General features: G+C 35.8%; 1 long non-coding RNA gene across 2 annotated transcripts in view; it reads left to right on the top strand.

Moving 5' to 3' along the window:
• Positions 1-23,073, top strand: part of LOC141385789 (uncharacterized) — a 267,880-nt gene that overhangs the window by 137,648 nt on the left and 107,159 nt on the right. The gene's annotated exons all lie outside the window — the stretch shown is intronic.

Raw genomic sequence — 23,073 nt, 5'->3', positions numbered from 1 at the left:
TCTGCATAAAGGCCCCAATACACTCTGGACAAAGTTAATTTTCATTTAGGGACAAAAAAAGATGTTGGAGCAGTATAGTGTTAGCAAGCAGCTTTTTTTCTTAATAATGAAATGAACACCCAAAGGACAGCAGAGAGAAAACAGCAACCTAAAACTCATTTACTCACAAGTGCTCCCAAACATTTAGGAGTTTCTTACTGCTGCTTAGATACATAGTTTAGTCAAACATGGAAATTCTGTCATCATTTACTCACCCTCTACTTAACTCAAACCTGTTTGAGCTTCTATGTTTTGTTGAACACAGCAGATTATATTTTGAAGAATGTCAGATGCTACTAGCTATATATGTCTAAAGTATATGTTTTCTTAATATTGAGATGTTACTGTTTAAAGTTGGATGTAGATCCCCAGAAGTGAGTGCTGGCTAACAGGTTAATGGTTGGCAGTTTTTGTGGCCAAATTTAAATTTTATTTCTTTTTTTCCTACTAGGGATGTCCTGATCTGATTTTGATATCGGAAATAGATATAAGCAGTCCGATGTACTCTTAATGTTGGGATTGCCAACGGGGTTGTCTCCGCTGGCGATCACTTCCTGTAGTTTGTGCCAATTGCCAGCGGGGTTTCCTATATGACATGCAGTATAATCATAATAATTAGTTAGCTTGGGTAATTTTGTAATTTGACACTGCAATCAAAAATATGTACATTTATTTACAGCGCTTTATTCAGTGGATTGATATAACGAAGGCAACTTCACTGTATTAAATGCTTAGTTTATTCAAAAATATAAATTTTGTTATTACTCCTCCTCAATCTAATCCCAATATGTTCAGTCCAGAAAAGGAACAAAAAACATTTTTAAACCATTTCATGTCACTTCAGTGGTTAACTGTAATCATACGAAGCTCCAAGAACAATTTTGTGCACCAAAAAATCTTTAAAAATCTACTTTCTTCACCAATGTCTTCTCTTTCTCATCAGGTTGTCAAGGTGCAGGGCACAAAGTATTCCCATTAGGTATCCCCAGCAGTGTGACACACATAATTGCCCATAATAAAGCACACCCTGATCTAAGGCAGCAGGAGACAAGTCAAGAAATAAAGATGCTTTGGGAGTTTTTTTTTCTCGCTGCACTAAAGTGTCCTTGGAGCTGCGTATGATTACAGGTGAATTGCTGAATGTTTTGGATACACATGAAATGTTTTGACATGTTTTTTTTTTTCTCACTTTTCTGGACTTTGAACATATTGGGACCATTGCTGTCTATGGAGGATAAAAGACCTCTCTGATTTCATCTAAAATATTAGAATTTGTTTTCTGAAGATGAACAAAGGTTTCAGGGGATAAAAACAGGATGAGAGTAATAAAAAAATGCAGTTGTCCTTGTGACATTGAATTACATCTTCAGTTTCTACTACAAATCATCTCTTCAATATATTATATTTTTAATGTTTTTAGTTTATTATTCAAAGTATGCATAACTGATCTATAACATTATTCATCATAAAACTGTCTGTTCACATGGAAGGTGCTAGAGAAGTTGCTCTTTTTTCCCCGTCTATCAGATAGAGTTGTTGAAACTGCTAGGGAGGTATATAGTTACTTTGATACGATTGCCTTGCAGACCTATTCACTCTTGGTAGGAAATGACCAACACCTAACTGGTACCGAGTGAGAAAGAGCGATTGAGTGATACCTGAGGTGTCTGCTATCAACAGAGAAGCCAAATAAGGTCAAGGAGAATTTAACACTCTGATGCATGAATTATTAAATCAGAAAGTGTCAGTCCCTCATGTCTCTTTTCATATTTTATTTCAAAATGAGAGTATAATCATTCTTGGCTTTTTTTTTTTTTTGGTTAGATTTTCAAAGATTTAAAGGGCACCTATGGTGAACAATTTTTTTGGAAAGACATATGTGTAAATATAGTGTATAGACCGTCATATATGGGTCAAATTAACACGCCCAGTCCTTTTTTCTCAATTTAACAACATAAAAACGATGGACTAATTGGAGCGGTTTTTAGATAGACTGCAACTTGATGTCCCCCCGCCCACCAATATTGATTGACAGGCATGCGTCACCATATCCTCAGTTTGTTGTTTCACGTCTACCATTTTCAGCATGAGAGTCAAAGCGATGTCACTAAAGGAACACCCTTGCTCTATTTTTAGATGCAAGACTCATTGGGCTCAACACAAGATCAACATTCACCACATGATCGCTGTAATTGGAATTATTGTTTGTGACTTAGTTTGTTTGTAGGTAGGTTTGCAAACTAGTGTACTATTCATTGCGTCTATCTTACACTTCAGCCGTTTGCATTTCTAGCAGTCACAGAAGCTCCCTGTGAGTGTGATCTTAGCTAGGTGCAGCTAAAAAGTGCAAGCGCCTTTGCCTCACGTGAGTGTCGCTCCATTGGAAATAAAATAACAAACTAGCTTAAAGGTCGCACACCAGAAGCGCCGCTCGGCAACATACAGCGCCATGCATTTTAGAATTCTAAACATAGGTTTCTATTAGGGTACAGACAACGGCGATCCAAGTCAGCGCCCAGCCACAATTTGGGACTCTTCAAATTTCTGCCACGCCACAGAGCTCCATCTGAATAGTTTCATTTTAAATAAAATGTGAATATGCATATCTGGTGTGCCGTGTTGCAGCTCTAAGCGGGTCTTACGGTACCTCAGTCAAAGTTTATTCAGTGTGCGTGGTTATGAGTCTCATTGTACAAGCTCGGAACATTAAACTAGCACACAGTTGGCTGTAAAACTATACAAAGACACAAATGATTGTGTACTCTGCTTGGTCTGTGTCAGAGTCATACATATACGGCTGAATGCTGATTCTCTCACTCATGTTGCTTCTCTCTGTCTGCCTGTCTGTTGCAGAGCAGGGGAGCTCTTGGCTCTGTCCCCTTGTTACGTTGAGTGGGAATTTGAAACAAATTTTCATGTGAAGCAACACACCTCTAAAACAGCAAGCTATACACGCCCCCAAAATAACACTTTTTAACACATTATAATAAAAAAATCTGAATTGTGTTTTGAACTGAACCTAAACTGGCACACTCAGAAGAACTATAATATTAATATTAAATCATTAAAAAGGGGTTAACTATGTGCCCTTTAAGTTTGTCTTCTTTTGTTGTGCATGAATGTAGTGTTTTAAAGAGATAGTTCATCCAAAACAGAATATTCTGCCATAATTTACTCTCCTTTTAGTTGCTCCTAACCCGTTTGACTTTCTTTTCTTCTGTTCTTCTATTTGTTTTTTTTTTTCTACTATGGAAGTCAAACGTTACAGGATTTTGTCCTTCTTCAATATCATATTTTGTGTTCAACAGAAAACAAAATTAAACTAATGAGAAAAAAAAGTTTTATAGGCACCTGAGGGTGAGTAAATAATATACGCATTTTAACTATCCCTTTAATGTTGGTGTTGCATTAAATTGTAATGTAAAAAATTATTAATGAGCTCTCCATTTGCTATCTTAAAAGTATTATTGTTTTTTTATATTAAAAAAAAGATTTTTTAATATATGTAATTATAATATATATATATTATTAAATGCATATATAATTTTAGACCTGATTAAAATTTTATATCTAATCGACGTGGTGATTTTTTAAACTTTTATTGCACATTAAGTTTGATTGAAAAATGACCTCTAAAAATGTCAAGCCATTATTGCACCGAATAAGAAAAGCATGAGATATATATTGCAAAAAACACCCTCTAAAAGAAACATAAAAGAAATACTGAAATGAAAAACTATGCAAGCTTGGATGTAATATTTTATCCTCAGTGATAAAATGCTCTGTCTGTATACTATGTCAGAAGGTTAAATATGACATTGGTCACAGCTTGTAATAGAAACTGCATGCTTTTACTTTCATCCTGCTTGTAATGAGATGCATCATAATTACTGCACTGAGCAAGGTGTCACAACAAACACAACATGTTGTTTTAACTATTTATTATTTTAAAAAAAATCAATTTTAGTAAACAGTTAGTCATTTACCTTCTGGCTGAGGTCCAAAGTACTTCATAGTACACATAACACAGTCCTCCTGGAGCCAGATGTCCTGCTTAAGGTCATAATGAGGGGTTAAATTGTGTATGGAATGGGGATAGTTTCAGATTTTTAACCCTTGTGTATTGTTTAAATTTACTACCCTTTTTTCGTGTATGGGATGAAAACATTACTGGTTTTGGATGAGGAGATAGCATACAGTACGACACTTTAGTCAAAAAAAAGTTACATTTATTTGTAACACTTTATTCAATTGATTGAAATAATAAAGGTACCCCAAAGGGGATTTTTACCCAAAAATATAAATTCTGTTATTAATTACCTTCCCTTATGTCGTTCCAATCCCAATATGCTCAAGGGAACAAATTTCCCCTAATGTGTAAAGTGCTTTGTGTGTCTAGAAAAGTGCTTTATAAATGTGAGGATTTATTATAATTATTATTATTATTATTATTATTATTATTAGTAGTAGTAGTAGTAGTAGTAGTAGTAGTAGTAGTAGAAGAAGAAGAAGTAGTAGTAGTAGTGTCCAATGAAATAAACTGCTGTAAATGCATCAGCTATTTTTTAACATAAATATGTTAATCAACCTTAGTCCTGATAAATACTACTAAATAAGAACTACTAAACTATTAAAAACCAGGATTTTAACTCTCTAATTGCCCAGTTTCTTAATGATATCACTGATTTGGGAGAAAAAAACAAAATATATATGGACACGTTAGCCCCTTTCGTAAATTCAAAAACGTCAATTTAAAAAAGCGCTGTTCACACTGGCAATAATGTTCCGGGATTTTTCCAGAAAAGACCATTTAAACATCCATTCCAAAATGCCGGTAAATTCTGACATCATTAACCAGAAATGACCTATAAACTGCAGCTACTTTGTCCCAGAGACATTCAAAGGCAGAAGCGCGAACTGCAGCGAAATGTTTACACATTTCACTACATTCCAAATTCTGTGGATGAATGAGTATTCTGAACAACTCACTGGCTCACTGGCTGCTTCATGTGCACATGCATCAAGCAACTAAAGCAGAGCTTGAAGGTAAACAGTAGTTCATAATTTTTATCGATAATTTTTACACAGCTGACATTAAGAAGGAATATAGAAACTTTATCTGACTAACATTTAGCAGCTAAATGGAAAAATAATCAAGGTTTTTATTTTTATAAACAGCATGTATGTGAATACGTCTGAATGTTCTGATTGACTGGATTTGACATCTCACGTCAGCACGTTCTAATTGAGAACGCACTCTTTCTGGCAATGTTCCTTCTGCGTACACACAGCAGCATTCCAGCAAATTACTGGTAATGTTACAACTTTTCTTTTTGCCGGAACGAATTTACCAGTATTTTCAAAAAAGGGCCTGTTCACACATACAGTCAGACTGTATGTGTGAAAGAGGCTATTTATTGGTTAACTGTAAATATTACAAAGTGTACCTCTACCCATCAAAGATAACGTATTATATGGCTTAGCAATAAAAAAAATTAATTGGGTCAAAAAGAGCCATAAAGATAACAAAAGAGAAGTAAAATTATGCCAATTGTAATATTGTTGAGTTTTTTAATAATCCCCTAAAATGTTTGTCAAAATAAGATTTGTCACCAAAAATCTTTCCATTTGTTGAAACAGAGAAAGTTGTGGCCAAATTAAGACCCTATAGTAGACCACCAGCCTGAACCATTGAACCAGTCTGGTCATTCTTCTATCACCTCTGGCATTAACAAGAATTTGGCCCACAGAACTGCTGCTCACTGGATATTTTCTCTTTTTTCAGACCATTCTCTGTAAACCCTAGAGATGGTTGTGCATGAAAATCCCAGTAGATCAGCAGTTTCTGAAATACTCTGACCAACCCGTCTGGCACCAACAACCATGCCATGTTCAAAGTCACTTAAATTATGTTTCTTCCCCATTCTGATGCTTGGTTGAACTGCAACAGATCGTCTTGACCACGTCTACATGCCTAAATGCATTGAGTTGCTACCATGTGATTGGCTGATTAGAAATTTGCGTTAACGAGCAGTTGGACAGGGTTACCTAATAAAGTGGTCGGTGAGTGTATCTTTGTGTGTGTGATATTTTGATGTCTCTCCTCGTGGTTAGTCTTTAGATTTATTTCTTTTAGTTTTCTTTTTTAGCACTTTTTTAAAATTATGCTGCAAATATAACAAGGTTTAAGCTTTAGATTGGTCTTTGACCAGTTTCCACTATATCTGTTTTATTTTTTTTAAGCTCTGGTTCAATCTTGCTTATAGTCTCTTATATCCATTTACATCTGTTAAACACCCAATCAGTGTTTTCAGGCTGTAGTCAATGACCTAATTTCACCTGACACAGAAAGTCTTTTCCTACTTGTATATTCGAGACATACATGTCTGAGAGAGAGTGATTTAGTTGATGATGCTGCACGCAGAGTGAGATTTTATCCACAGTTCAGCTGGATGTTGAAAGTTTGTCCCTTGAGCTTTCTGCAGAGCTGTAGCTTCCAGGTCCTTTCTTTACTGCTCTGACGAGAAAGTGTGAGCATGTTTTTGATATTCTTGGGTCTTTTTAGTAAAAGTAACGCTTATTGCAGCACTATTGTTTCCTCTGGCCTGTGGATACACAGGTGTGACAGTCAGAGACGTGAAGAAAAACAGGGAAAAAGGCTAGAATAGGGAAGGCGATTCCTTTGATGTTCTCATATCACCAGCCCCCTGCAAGTCCACACATTTTTCATTGCTTTGCCCTTATCTAATTCCTCTCTTTGTTCATGCGCAGGCAGAATGACAAACTTCCAGAGCAACTTAAAAATGGAAAAAGTTTTTTATAACTAAACTTTCCAGACATGCCTTCTCACACTCCCCTCCACTACTAAGCTCATTTGAACACTTAATTACTTTATTAAAGCATGATTCGGCAAACTGGGAGACACTATGCATTTGAAATGCTTGGATTCAAGGTATTATTTTTGTGCTATTTATCAGAATGACATTTTTTTTAATTCAATATGAACTACCACATATGTATGTAATTATGTATAGCCTATGTACGTACAGTACATATGCTCACCGGCCACTTCATTAGGTACACCTTACTAGTAGTGGGTTGGATCCCCTTTTGCCTTCAGAACTGCCTTAAACCTTTGTGGCATAGATTCAACTTGGTACTGCAAATATTCAGAGATTTTGGTCCCTATTGACATGATAACATATCACAGTTGCTGCAGATTTGTCGGCTGCACATCCATAATTCGAATCTCCCATTCCACCACATCCCAAAGGTGCTCTATTGAATTGAAGTCTGGTGACTGTGGAGGCCATTTGAGTACAGTAAACTCATTGTCATGTTCAAGGAACCAGTCTGAGATTATTTGATTAGGAGATGGGTACTCTGTGGTAATAAAGGAATGGACATGGTCAGCAACAATACTCAGGTAGCTGTGGCGCTGACAAAATGCTCAATTGATACAAATAGGCCCAAAGTGTGGCAAGAAAATATCCCCCACACCATTACACCACCACCAGCCTACCCCGTTGAACCAATCTGGCCATTCTTTTCTGACTTCTGGCATCAACAAGGCATTTGCGCTCACAGAACTGCCGCTCACTTGATATTTTCTCTTTTTTGGACCATTTTCTGTAAACCCTGGTTTTGCATGAAAATGTCTGTAGTTTCTGAAATACTCAGACCGTCTGGCATCAACAACCATGCCATGATCAAAGTTACTTAAATCGTCTTTCTCCCATTTTCTCTTTGTCCCATTAAGATGCTCGGTCAAGATGATCTGCTGCAGTTCAAACCATGTCTACATGCCTAAATGCATTTAGAAATTTGCATCAATGAGCAGGTGGACAGGTGTACCTAATAAAGTGACCGGTGAGTATATTTATGCATGTGTGATATTTTTATGCTTTTTCTGTTATTTAGTATTTAGTCTTATTTGTATTTGTTTCTTTTGGCATGATTTAAAATGATTTCGTTGTTTTAAGGTCAATATTGATCGGCTAAAAACTACAGCTATCTGATCACTTGCCAAATTGCATATTTAACTAAATTAACCAAGTTAAACCTTTAAATTGCATTTTAAACGGAATACTATAGAACACACAATATATGTTACTCCTAGCTTTTAAATGGGAAAAAGTGTAACAGTCACTATGGTGAATGAAGCCCTGCCTGCTAGTACAGTAGCCAATCATCGATTGCTATAGACTGACGTTTCTCCGGGGGAGAAGCTTGGGCCAGACACAACCTGACGATGCATTATCCAGAGGATGATAATGTGTAACACGACCATAAATGACGTTGATGTCGTGATCTCATTCCTTTCGAGTGCACATTCTCTTTAGCTCGGGCAACCTGAAAAAATGTTGATTTTTGTTTGATTCGAACGTTTACAAATGAAACTTCCGAGACAGTTGTATAATTTTATTTGTGATTCCAAATACGTAATGTCATCGGAAGCTTGACAAACAGTTTTGGAGAATTTGATGTTTCCCCAGTCAGACAGAATGCCTGAGCATACTGGCGTTTTAAAGATAACTGCCGAGTGAAGTGATTTGCCTGAAAGGGACTTTGAAACTAGTGTCTTGTAAAATAATAACTAGTAAAATATTATGTACAGTCAATCATGGCAAAGACAAAATAAATCAGTTGTTAAAACAGTTATGTATAATGTTGTCAGTAAAAAAAATCTTTCTTATTGAAAATATAATAAAATACATATTTTAAAATATAAAATTTTATAAATAAATAAAATAAATAAATGTAGCTTCAACCACACACACTCTATCATCCATGTAATATAATTTATATTAGATTGTTTAAGTGCTTTTGATGTGTGCGTGTGTGTTTAAGGGCTCTGTAATGTTCCGTAATGAAATGATTGATTCCCAAAACTGCATCGGGTTGCTCGTATTGTGTTGTCAAATAATTTCCTTGCATGTTTTACAGTCATTCGTGTGTGCATGCATGTACTTTATATACCCTCATGAAGGCAGCTCATTGTTCATAATCCCGGCACTCCTTAACACGAAATGAAAAGCCGGGATTACATAGTAACACTTTGTTCGGTTCTCTCTACAGAAATTATGGCATATAAGGCACTTTTGCTACAGGATTAGCTTTCCCGTAACATCAGTTTTAAAGAGTTTTAGGGAAATGACAACCTGATTTACTAAGTCTTTGGTCTCCAGAGCATAAATGCTTGGGGAAAATGAAGTCAAACGAAGCCTTTGATTAGTTAATTTATCTGTGTTTATCAGTCATAGGTTTCAGCATGATTTTATTTGACATCGTAGCTCATTGACCTAAAAAACAAGAAGAGATTATGAGAAACACTAAAGATTTTAGCAGTGTATTCAGTTTTTTTGATGTGAAAGAAATGCAAATGAACAGGCAATTCACCAAGATTGAAAGCTCTAAGTAGAGGGCCTTTTGATGCTTTGACAGCATGCAGGAAAATGTTTAATTTCTTACACGTGTTAACAATTACTGCCTTTCAACTGCCGCCTTGCGCAGAAGCCTGCTGATGGTCGACGCTGTGTCTAATGACGTCTGGAGGGTCTCTGAAAACAGCTACTTTCGCAGACGTTTTGGAAACCCACCCCAATCAACGCTGGTTATGCATATCTTATGATCGACTAGTTGATGTGTTGCCTTCATGAATATATCCATCAGCATTCCAGGTGTGCTTTTTAGATTTATGGTTACCGACTCCATTTTAATGTGGACAAAACGAATAAACAATCTCTGAAAGACTCTTAATATTGAGTCACATGCACAATTAAATTCTGCTATTCTTCATAAACTGTTGTGAAATATCGAAATGACTTTATTCTTTCTGGGAAGCACGCCCGTGACTATTTATTTATATATAAATGTTCGCACATTGCTTTATTTTGTATTGTTTTAACAAGATTCACAGGCACGTCTCTAAAAATATTATTCTAAAAACTTGGCTGCCAGAGCTGCACTTATAAATACAATTTCACTAGCTGTTCAATCCAAGAGTAAGAGTCACCCTCGCCACCTGCTCTCTGTTATATACCAGGTTTTGGTTTAAACCTGCTTGTCTTTGAAAGAGTCTCGCGGGAGTAATTAAAATATTGTCTCATCCCGTGGAATGTTTTTTCGAAGTTTCCATGGCTGACAGATGGTCCGTAGGTACCACAACAAGAGTTTCCTTTTGTCTTGGACGATTGGATATTTAAAACAAATGGCACCAAGCAATTGCCAAGATTTTACCAGTAATGAGATGGGGAGGGTGGAGTGTGGATTTCAGATCACTGGGAAGCTGTTTTATTAAGGGTCTAGGCAGTAATTAAAGAAGGATTTCAGGATTCAGATCCCGCAAAACCTAAAAGCTGATCATTTGGACTGTATTTTTGCCAGACTGTTTTTACCCACCCAAAATTTGTTTCACCTAGACTTGTGTTATTAACAGGGTATGTCATGACTGGGGTTTTCAAAGTTTTAAAAGTAATCCATAATAAAGATAACCTAATACATAATTGTAATGAATTCAGGCAGATACTTTTTATAATTCTGGAATCGCTGATTTTGGCCTACTGTGATGTTCCAAGGTGTGTTATTCCCAGATAAAAATCACTGAAACTAACAACACATACAGTGCTTATAGCATATACGAGTACACCGCCCACAAATCTCTCATTTAAATGAATATTTTCTATAGAAAGCTTTACAATATTATATTTGTGCATATACGTTAGTTCAGTCAGTACAGAAGCCAAATCTGGAGCTTATCTAACAAAATAACTCAAAATAACGGTTCAAAAATTAGTAGCCCAAATTTATATTTTAGGAGGAAATATTAAATACAATTTTCAAAAATCAAGACAAACAAAAATATATATACAAATCAGTTGAAATGTTGTAGTTTTATTTATTTATTTATTTTTTTTGCAATATTTTGCATGAATTTAAATTTATTATCTTTTCATTTCTAAAGATGTTCTGTGACTAAAATGTTATTTTAATAAATATCTCTGTTTAATAAATCTGTTTTGGCCTAAATGCACCTATATTTATTTTATTTTATTTTATTTTTTTTTATTATTTTATTTTATTTTATTTTATTTTATTTTATTTTATTTCATTTTATTTCATTTTATTTAATTGTTTGTTTGCCTGAGCACATACTGTATGGTTTGAGAACTGTCTTGAATAGATCAGTTTATTGTTTTCACTATTATCCATTTTATACTTGTTTATTTTCATTTTGTTCAGAAAATATGTGAATATTCCATCTGTTCCATCTGTCTACTATTTGTTTATATGTTGTTTATATGTTATATAGATTATGCTATTGATTGTTTTTTTTCATGTTCAGTTCTGTCTTTCTGTCATTTGTCTTTTAATCTTTTTTCTTATTCCTTTAGTTCTGTCATTCATTAATTCATTCTTTGTTTTTTCTTTCTAATAAGATATTTAAAACGCATTTGATATATCTTTGTTTCTCTTTTATTAATGCCACCCAAAGTGAAGGCACACACAGCTCAGCATGTGAACATTGAGTTAAATTCTCTTATGCAATGTTATGATTAAACAGGCAATCACACAACAATTATAGCTAAATATGCCAACAATTTCTCACTGCAGTATTGAAAATGGTATAGAATATCAATACTTGTTCAAGTTTTCAGTATTTATAAATCACTTTTTTCCACCTTCAACACACTGACAGATGTGTCCCTAAGGAGTTTTAAAATTACTTTCATTTTCATTTGCATTCTTAAGTTATTTTTGTCTTGGAATCACTGCGGGTGTGTGCATGTTAAGTTGCTAACAAATATATCTGTCATGAATTAAATCCGTTAATTCAGCTGTTAGTACTTAAAATTTTGGGGGGATATTTGGCAAGTGATTAAAAAGGACAATTACAAAACCTTGTAATTGTGCAAGAATATCCACAACACATGACAAGGGATTTAGAGTAAAAATAACAAACATACATAAAAGCAATTCCAGCCTTATGGATGTGACATTTGCACTAAAAATTCAAAACATAGATTTAAATAGAAGTGCATGTTGGCTTTGTGTTAAAACATCTGTTTTTATTTTCCAAAACAACTATACACAGAGTTATGGGATCAGAAAACATCGATCTATAAACATTTGTATTATTTTAAATGAGGAAAAAAAACATGCGTTATGGATGTGACCAAAAAAATCAGCGAGTTTACAGTATACAACATACTTTGTAGAAATTTTGTGAATTAAATTGCACAACCCAAAAGAAACAATGCTAATCAAAAGGATAAGAGTCGACTCACTTCAGAACAAAAATCATTAATTTAATTGTATTTAATATTTTTGCATTTATGAGGTAAAAGCTTGGTTATGGACGTGACACCTAACCGTTATGGATGTGACATATTTGAAATTGCCAATTTTGTGACTGTGTTAAATAAAATATAGTTGTTTGAAAACACTGACACAGACATTATTGAGTCTTTTACAATGCTGTAAAATACAAGTCTATGCAAACAACATAGAAAGAGTTTCAATATTTTGGTGAGAACATTGTTTTTATGGACAGGTTGACATTTATATGCAATTGCTTATAAGAAAAAAAACTAGAAAATTGCAAGTTTGTCAAGTATGGCTGTTATAATAATTATATATAACCATTTACCTAAATATAGTAACCGATACCTGATTTTAAACAGTAACCCAGTTAAAACAATGAAGGCTTTGCTTTCAATCTCACAGCATGAGATATTTTGAAGGCCTTACTTTGCATGTTGAACATTGCATGTTGGAAATTGTTGTCAAGATTGTCAGGTACTGCTACCAATTATGTTAGAATAAGAGCTGGATTAAGGGTAGGATGACTAGATAACTGAGCACAGATGAGCTGAAGTTTCAGATGTGTTTTTTATTAACTACAAAATTCAGATATGTAGAAGTAGGTGAAATCACTAAAACAGGTTTGACTTTGAGGATTAAGATATTGCAAAACTTTGTTTTCAATTAGGCAGTGTGGTGGTGTAGTGGGTAGTTTGCATGTTCTCCCTGTGTCCACGTGGGTTTCCTCCGGGTGCTCCGGTTTTCCCCGAATGTCCAAAGACATGCACTATAGGTGAATTGGGTAAGTTAAATTGTCTGTAGTCTATGGTTGTGAATGAGTGATTCCTAGTGATTGGTTGCAGCTAAAAGGGCATCTGCTGCGTAAAACAAATGCTGCATAAGTTGGCGGTTCATTTCGCTGTGGCCACCCCGGATTAATAAAGGGACTAAGCAGGAAAGAAAATGAATGAATGTTTTCAATTGACTGTAATGGTAAGTGGTTTCAGCACCATGGACAGAGACATACACTCTAGAAATGACATTAATTGAAATTACCATTTCAAATGAATCCTGGCATTAGGTACATGTTATGCTTAAAATATTTGTGAAAAAAAAAAAAACATATCAAAATTGTTCTAGTAATGGATAATTAATTTTTCTTTAAGTTCTTTTGTGTTTTTTATGTTTGTTTGGTCTATCATTTGTTCCTTTTTGTCTATTTGACATTTAGTTTCTCAAACTATTGTGTATTTTTTACTACTGATCATGCTTCTACTATTTTCTTTTGTTTGCACTTTGTTTTGTTCATTCAATTTATAATTATACTGTTCATTTGTCCTAACCATCTATTGTTTGTTTGTTTTTTGCTCACTAAGTTCATTCTAATTTTTTGTGGTATACAGTATTTCTTCAATCCGGTGTTTGTTCGTTCATTTTGTGGTTCTAACATTTGTCTTTTAATTTGCTCAATCTATCAACAGTCTTTTTGCTTTTCCTTCTGTAATTCTATGCATTCATTATTTTGATTTATCTATCTGTTTGTGTCTATATATTGTTGAATATGACTGCTTATTTCCAGTATCCGTTATAGTCTAGTCAGCTCAGTAAAAACACCATAAACAAAGAGATTCAGGTTTAATTACACATTTTACTCTTGACATTTTGCCCTCAGCCGAGTCATTTAACCCTCATTTGCCCCTGAGGTACATCAGCACTACTTAACTGGGAAGAATCACAGCTTTATAGAAGAACCACCAAGCCCCTGACTCAAATTGTTCCAGATTTATATTAAATATAGTAACCGATTACCTGATTATAAACTAACAGTAACCCAGTTAGTACAATGAAGGCTTTGCTTTCAATCTCACAGCATGGGATACCCCGAAGGCCTTACTTCACATGTTGAACTCCCCCCTCCCACAATGCTTTCTGATGACTGCAGCACAGCTGGAGTTTGATTTAGAAAGAGAGGTGCCATGCATCATATCGTAACATAATGCCACAGTGACTCACACCGCTCGTCTGCTCGAGGAGATACAGAGAGATGGCAATTGTAAGGGATATGTCTACAAATAGGCCACTGCTGCAGTAAACATTTGCTATCCTGTATATTAAAGCAACCGGGTTCTGTTTAGCTCAAGTATCTCAGATAATGAGTCTAGATTGGGCCTCAGAGCAAGCAAACCGGCTGTATCTGTGTGTACTGTGGCTGTGCGAGCTATACGGCTGTATATCTGCAGGAGGTCTGTGATGAATCAGAGTCAGTCTGTGTGCGGAAGGCATTGCCGACATTCATTCTGTGTGCAACAAGAAGCGCCACAGTCTAGCTGCTGGAACATGCCCACTTCACAATCCATTAAATCACCCCAGCCTTTCTGAGCAAACAGCAAATGAGAAAAGTACAAAAAAGGAGGAGAAATATGATTACTTTGGCTGGTGACAGACAACGCTGACTGACAAATGGCCTCTCAAAGTGAAGGTGGATTGGCTATTTATTGATTGGCATTTTTAGTGTAATGCAGAAAACTGGGAGAAGAATTATAAATGAAAACAAGAAAGTAGACGGACGTATAATAGATGAATGTTTAAATGAGAGAGAAGGGTGGTATAGTAAAGTAGTTGCTTATTGGCCTGTTTTCACTGAGTGGTACTGTACGCTTAGATACAGTATGCCTTTATGGCCATTTCCACTGTCAAAAGGTACATAAAAGCAAACTGTACCATATCACTTTTTGGGTACCCTTTGCAAAGGGTACCTAGCACAACAAAAGTGTACCAAAAGGCAGAGCAAGGTGCACAACCAAATGCTATTGGTTTAAAGAGATACGTCACTCAGCAACCTAAAACATGAACAAACTGCCATATTTAATTATCATATCGGAGACTGTAAGGGTCTGTATGTGTTCATATAGGTTGCATTTATTTATTTTATATAATCACAGATGTTGCAGTAATCTTTGATCTGCAGTTATATTCAAATCATGTTCATAGAAAGGTTAATAATGAACATTTATACACAAGTATCTATGTATATAAAGCATCTGTTTTGTGAGAAGTGCTTCTCATATGATAGGTGAATGACCCACAGCTTTACTTTGACATTTCCTCGAGCAAGAATGACGTTGACTGAAACTTTGTCGTACACCCTGCCTACCAAAAGAGTACCATTGGTACCCTATTAGCAGTGGAAATGTAAGCCTGATAAAGGCGACCCATACTGTACCATATTGTACCACTCAGTGGAAACGGGCCATTTGTTTAAATGCTTGAATTATTCATAATTCCATAAGACTCACTTAGTTTACTTTAGCTTTAAGATGCTGACTTATTGACCGAATTGTCAGATATGAAGTATGGACCATTTTCAAATTTCTGGGTTTCTCAGTAGTGGAAGTTGTCATAGTTTGGTAAATGTATTTATTTATTTTTAGTTGGGTAAACTCGGGAGAATTGAATAAATGGAAAAAAAAAAACATTGTGTGAGATTGATAACGACATCTAGAAGAGAGAACAACTTAAAATGTACTTTCCTGTCCCATAAAAGCTGCATTAGAAACACCTCACACTAGCGATAATATGTTTTTTGTAATTTGAAGTAAAGATGATATAATGCACAAATGATTAAAAATATACATATGTTTTTAAAAAATAAAAAACCCTCCAATGATTTAAGATGCTAATGATCGTCAACACGTCAACAGTCTTGTTAATAGGGGGTGTATTGCTTGCTTGCTTAATTGCTCTTTTAAGAGTATATGTCGGTATGTTATGGGAGTGGACTATTCAACACATGCAGTGTATGGAAAACTAAATGTGGACTAGTCTCTTTTCAACTCTAATTTTCAATAAAGGGGTCCCACATACATACACTGTAAACCCTAAAAAGTTAAGGTCACTCAAACCATTTGAGGAAACCGATTGCAACAAACCATTTGAGTTCAAAAACTAATCCTAATGAGTGCTGTGAACTTAATCCATTTGAGTAACCAAAACAATTTGAGCACATTAAAACCTGATAAATTAAAAGAACTCAAACCAACTGAATACTGTAAAACCCTATAAGTTAAAGCAACTCAAATCATTTGAGGAAACCGATCGCTACTAACCATTTGAGTTAAACTAATCTATGTGAGTACTGTGAATTTACTCCATTTAAACAGGATTAATGAAGTATTTAATTAACTTATTACCTTCAACACAGAGTTGAAGTCTTTTTTTAAATGAGTAGAATTAACTTTCAGTCAATTTTAAGTTAACTACACTCATTTTATTTGATAAAGTTGACTGTTGGGTAAATTTAATATAAGCTTACATAAACATAAAAATAAGCAAGGGGGATTATCATTGTTGTAATCTCACTAGGCAACATTGTGGCCAATCAATGCTGTAAGTTAATTATCTCACATGCAACATAATAGTATGTTTCGTTCTGATTTGCTTTTTTTTTGTTGGCATTATGAGGATCAATGTTTATGAAAATATGAGTAATACTTTTACCTTCCTGATGTTGGATGTCTAGGATATCAGAGAGTATCAGTGAAAAAGTATTACATTTGTTTGGGGTGAGTTTGTACCAGTCTCTAAATACCTGCCATCAGAGATGTAACAGTAATGTTTAAAGCTTTTCAAAGAGCTTTACAATAATTTGTAACTTAAATAAGTTGTGCTCCTTTACCTGCTGTTGTTCCTGCCTGTGCTGTTACTTTAGCACAATTTCGGACAAGGGATGATGTTGTGAACATCAATGATTCCTTTATGAATCCTGTGTCTGACATGTTTGAGTGCATGTTGTTCATAAACTCTGAGATCTCCTCTTCTGGAGAGCAAGATCTCACCGCTGCTCAGAAAGCTGATTCTTCCCTGTCATTCTGTCTAGATGCTGCTGTCAGCTTGGAAAAAGCTTAGATGTAGAGAGTTGCAGTTACATACTACTGGGAAGATGGTATACGCTTGCATAGATGGCGATCACAAGTGAATGGAGTTGTGTTGTACATCAACTTGTCTTACCTTTTGCTTACCATCCCCAGGTCCTAAAGCTGGTGCATTAGATCTTGTCTGGTCATCTTGGTCATTTTGAGATACTTCTTCTGACCTGGATTGAGGAACAGTGTAGTGAATGAATGCCAAGCTTACCATGACTGGCAACTCTGACAGTCATGGTTTGACGGTTATATATCCGTCAACCTCTGGGGTAAGTCAAATCAGACTATTCCCACCACTACCTTTCCATCAAGCTGATTTTATCAAGAAGGACATGTTCCTGGATTAACATCTATGTTGATCCTGGAACAACAATCAAATCAGCCAATCAAAATTAAGGGATCAGTTTACAGTTTATGTTCAGTTTAGTCTTGCTGTTAGGTTTATGGCCTCTGATTTTGGGAATAATTTACAGTTATGGTTGGGTTTAGGGGTATGGATTACATTTTTGAACAAAAATGATGTTCCAGGATCAATATAGATGTTAATCCAGGATCGTATCATACTTGGAAAGTCATGATGTGTGCTCCCCTTCATCTTATACTGATGAATGAGCCATTTGAAAGCTCAATCTTGGATTGTGTTGGGCCCTTGACAAAGTCAAAATCTGGTCACCAATATATTCTAACTTTAATGTGTGCTCTCATCAGGTTCAACAGAAGCAGTTTCTTTGCATTCCCTGAGAGCTAATATCATAGTTAAAACAATTATCAAATTCTGCTCAACGCTTGAGCAACCTAAAGTCATCCAAATTGGCCAAGGCTCACACTTTATTGTATCTCAAAGTGGTTTGCACAGGTTTCGAATGAGTTGGCAGTTACTCGACAGATGTCTAGCACCTATACCTAATCACAGGGGGCGCTGGAAAAATTCCATTAGAATCTAAAGATCATAAATTCTGTGTGAGTACTGGAAAAGTAAGGGTGGAAGGTCTGCCTTTATTGTTGTTCGCTACTTATAAAAAAGTGCAATAATCATTACGATTCAGCTCAACTAAACTTGTATTTGGCCACACTGTTTGTGGACCCCTTAAACTCATGAACAGCTGCTATCAAAAAAAAAAAACACAACAAAAAAAATATGCCACCAAACTGTTAGACTATGTCAGTAATTTCTGCAAATGACTGCAAAAGCCCATTTTGTGTGTACAATGTAAAAAATGTTGGGTTCTACACAATTCCTTCATGTTTTCCCAACACAAAAATATTAAGTTAACTTAATAATTTTTACAAAATGAAGTGGATTGAACAAAACGTCCCCTGCCCAAAATCTTAAAAATAGTGTTTGTTAAGCTCATATTACATAAATTGAAGTTGAAGTCAGAATTATTAGCCCCCTTTTGAATTTTTTTTCTTTTTCAAGTATTTATATATTATGTGCAGCACCTTAAACTACAGATACTGGAATCCTGTGCTTGCATTTCTCCTGCGGTGTTGCTATCAGTTTGTGAAGATTGGCAGAAGAGGGTTGCATTGACAATCCAACACAATGGGCAGCATATTGAACACATTTTAAAAGTGGTCAGAAACTTGTAAATAACTCATGAAAGAATAAAGTTACATTGAAACCAAGCACACCATTGTTTTTCTTGTAAAATTCCCAAGAAAATTTGATGTCAAATGGCCCTCTTCCTATTAAAAAAACAAAACAAAAGTTGGATCCAAGATGGCCGACTTCAAAAAGGCCACCATGGTCACCACCCATCTTGAAAAGTTTGCCCCCTCACATATACTAATGTGCCACAAACAGGACGTTAATATCACCAACCATTTCCATTTTATTAAGGTATATCCATATAAATTTCCCATATATATATATATACATACAATTTAAAAAAATCAGATTTATCAGAATTATATATTTTTTTTTGTTTATTTTTTTACTTAGTCTAAAATGAAGTCAAGATTTGATAGATTATCTCAGTTTTTAGCCTGGTGACCAAGTTGTGGTCCCTGTTCCATCCTCTGCACTCCATGCTAGATTTGCTGGCCCCTACTGTGTTGAAAAAAGTTAAGTGTGACCAACTATGTCATTTCTACTGCAGACTGCATAAGAAGATGATAGCTATATTTGGCTTAAATATTTTAATAGCACTTTTAAACACAAAGCCAGTATGACAGATCCTGAGAACAAACTTAACAGATGATTTTATGTGAAATAAGAGCTGTTAACCCTTTTAACAGTATGTGATGAGGAGACTCTCATGTAAGAGCATGTTTATGTTCTTGACGTGAGATTTTAAAACAATTATTTTGCCCAGACACATGCACACAATGTTCACTCCTTAACACTGTTGGCTTCGTCACTCTTTGCTATTTATGCTTATTTATACTTTCAGTAATGATTTTAAAAGCTTTGAAAGCCTGTACTGAAGTTCAAAGTATCTAGCATACAGCGTCTGCCATGATGTATTTGTGCAAATGTCTGTTCCAGACATGGGAAACAGTGATCGGTTATTATGTCTACTGTACACTATGCAGTCAGAGATAGAAGCATGCTCTTACATATTATTTTCAGAGCCATTATCTAAAGGCACTGCCTGCCATTTGCTGAGCAGCGGAGAAAAAAACATGAGCATGTTGAGCTATTCATTACCAAAATTGATTTATTTACGTCCCGAGAGGATTCCTGTGGCCTGCTCCTCTCCATATAGATCTGATCTGGAGGACTGAGATAGCAGCTACATAAATATTGAACAGAATATTAATGCGTTCATTACTGAACTGCTCCGAATTGGGGTTTCAAGAGTTTAGATGGAAGGCTGGCCCACTCAGAGCCATCAGCCGACCCTCAAAGACATTTGGGTCATAAAACGATGAGGCCGCAGCTGCCAGACACAGAAAAACAGAGCGCTCATATTGCTGACAGTGACGAATGTGTCAGTGCCTGTAAAGTGAAGCTGACTAATACATTTGGATGAAATTAAAGACCCAATAAAATCTAAATATTCATGTTTATGGCTTTCAGTCCATCCATGTGTTAGAGGAAACATGGTTTCCTGTTTATTACAGTTTACTAGTTAATGCAATTCACTGTGTAAGGTTACGTTATGTTACTTTGTTATTATTCAAGGTCTGAAATTCTTAAATCTGATTGGTTGGAAGATGTGTTTGTTCGGTTTGTAAATCAGTTGGCCTATGGTCCATTGGTGCTGTGTCATATATCAGTAGTTTTTAGTGTCACGTTAGTTAGCGTGATCAAAACAGGAAAACAAAATGTGCGGATCGAAGTGCAGATTTATTTACAGTGCATCAACATAAAACAAGGTGTTCAAAGTACAAAGTAACAAATAAACAACAAAACCAGAAACTAAATCAGAGACAAGGCTCAGGAATAACAAACTCAAACAACTAGACTTAACTAGAAAACAGACAAGACAAATAAAACACGAACTAGACTAAGAACGAGATCAGAACAACAAACTCGGAATACTAGACTTACTGGGAATACTGGAAAAAGAAAGACAACGACGCGATGAAAAACAGTGATGGCATGATGGAATATATAGTCCAGATTATCAACAGAAAATGGAGACAGCTGTGAAAACAATCAGTGTATGTGTTCCGGTGTATGCGCGTGGTATGTATGGATTTGTAGTCTTTCTTTGGGCGCTGTAGTTTTTAACTTGGTGTCCGATGAACTACAGCGCCCTCAGGTGGTCACTGACCCAGTCATAACATATAGTTATTATATCTGTGTTCTGTCTATGTTCTTTTGTTCATTTTCTATATATTGTGGCTATACGGCTGATTTCACGAGGCCGCCATTTTAAAAGCGAAATTAAGGCTGCGGTGGAAAGCAACAGCAAAAAACAAAACTTTTTAATTGATTCAACTACTTTAAACACTCAAGGACTTTATTTCAGAGTAACATACAACCTTTATTTAGTTTATATATTTCACTTGCAAACAAGGAAGGCCAAATTCACAACTTCAACTCCAGTGGGTGTTTGAACATATATGTTTTCCCAATTCCAAGGCAGCATCGAGCATCAAAAGAAATCATTCCCACATTTGAATCTTTGGCTTTGGCAGTCAGAACAGTTCCCCTGTGTAGATGTTACAGCAGCGTCTGTACCTGACACCTGAAAAGACTGCTGTCATATTAGATAAAGACTAAAGCATTGTAGCTGCATAACACTGAACTGATACTGACAGGCTAAAGTGAGTTTTTGTTGGGGAAAAACTCCGGTGAGTGTCAGGAAAAAAGAGGACAGCAGTTTCAGACAGGGAGGGAGAGAGGGAAGGAGAGAGATAAAGGCCTTGGCAATTATCCTGGATTCAAATCTGTAATTAATGTTAGTTTATCTTCCTTTCAGTTTAGCAGGAAGGTAGCGAAATACAGATTGTAAATCTCCTTTTGTTAATTGTAATCTCAGCTGAATTTTGCCTTGTGGAAAACACTGAGGCACTGGAAAAATCAATGCCGCCTGACTGCTATATGATTCAAAGAGCCACTTAATAGAAGAACTTTTAAAAGAACGTTTTCGTTTTGTGCCTCATGAGAAAGTGAATTTTTGGGCCAGTTCTAGCAATTCATAACATTTTTGCTGTTGTTGATTGAAAACTTAATTTAAAATGGCAGAGAAAAGATGAGTTATCTCTTGTGAGTTGGGTACTCCTGGACAATCACCACAATAACCTCATGAAATGAAACCAGATGTACATTATGTCTTCATTAGTGCTAAATTAGGTTTTTTTTTTTTTGTTTTTTTTTAAGTCAATGACGCAGGTGTTTACCTGTTATTTAAAGAGTGTTATGTACCTATGCAGGTCCACAATGCATGGAGACATTGCCTATTACATACACAGGGATGTACTGTAGAACATTTATTCATTCATTCATTCATTCATTCATTTTCTTTTAGGCTTAATCCCTTTATTAATCTGAGGTTGCCAAAGTGGAATGAACCGCCAACTTATCCAGCATACATTTCACGTAGCGTATGCCCTTCCAGCTGCAACCCATCTCTGGGAAACATCCATACACTCATTCACAGTCATACACTATGCACAATTTAGCCTATCCAATTTACCTGTACCGCATGTCTTTGGACTGTGGGGGTAACCAGAGCGCTGGAGGAAATCCACGCAAACACAAGGAGAACATGCAAACTCCACACAGATACGCCAACTGACCCAGCCGAGGCTCGAACCAGCGACCCTACTTGCTGTGAGGCGACAGCACTACCTACTGTGCCACTGTGTCGCCCCCTACAGCAGAACACAAATATCTTTTTTTTTTGTTATTAGATTGATGATGTCTTTTATCTCTAATGCTGCTTTTATGGTTTCCAAATTATATCATTTCAATAGTCATTTACTTTATGAACCTAGTCAGTGAATTTATTAAAGTAATCAGCACAGTTATCAGCTGAATACTGTAATATCGATGCTAAAAATTTAAATTTTTCTTGACAGGTAAAAAAAAAAATGTGTTACAAAAATATCTCGGGCGATGCAGTGGCGGAGTGGTTCAAGCTGAGTTAGTTGGCATTTCTGTGTGGAGTTTGCATGTTCTCCCTGCATTCGTGTGGGTTTCCACCGGGTGCTGCGGTTTACCCCACAGCCCAAAGACATGCGGTACAGGTAAATTGGGAAGGCTATCCGTAATGTATGAGTGTGAATGGATTGGATGTTTCCCTGATAAGTTGTAGCTGGAAGGACATCCACTGCGCAAAAAAAAACGTGCTGGATAAGTTGGCGGTTCATTCCGCTGTGGCTACCCCGGATTAACAAAGGTACTAAGCCA

The sequence above is a fragment of the Danio rerio genome, chromosome 5 (assembly GCF_049306965.1).
Source record: "Danio rerio strain Tuebingen ecotype United States chromosome 5, GRCz12tu, whole genome shotgun sequence".
Lineage (NCBI taxonomy): Eukaryota > Metazoa > Chordata > Actinopteri > Cypriniformes > Danionidae > Danio > Danio rerio.
Note: the sequence above shows the minus strand (reverse complement) of the source record. Positions and strands in the feature narration are given on the sequence as shown.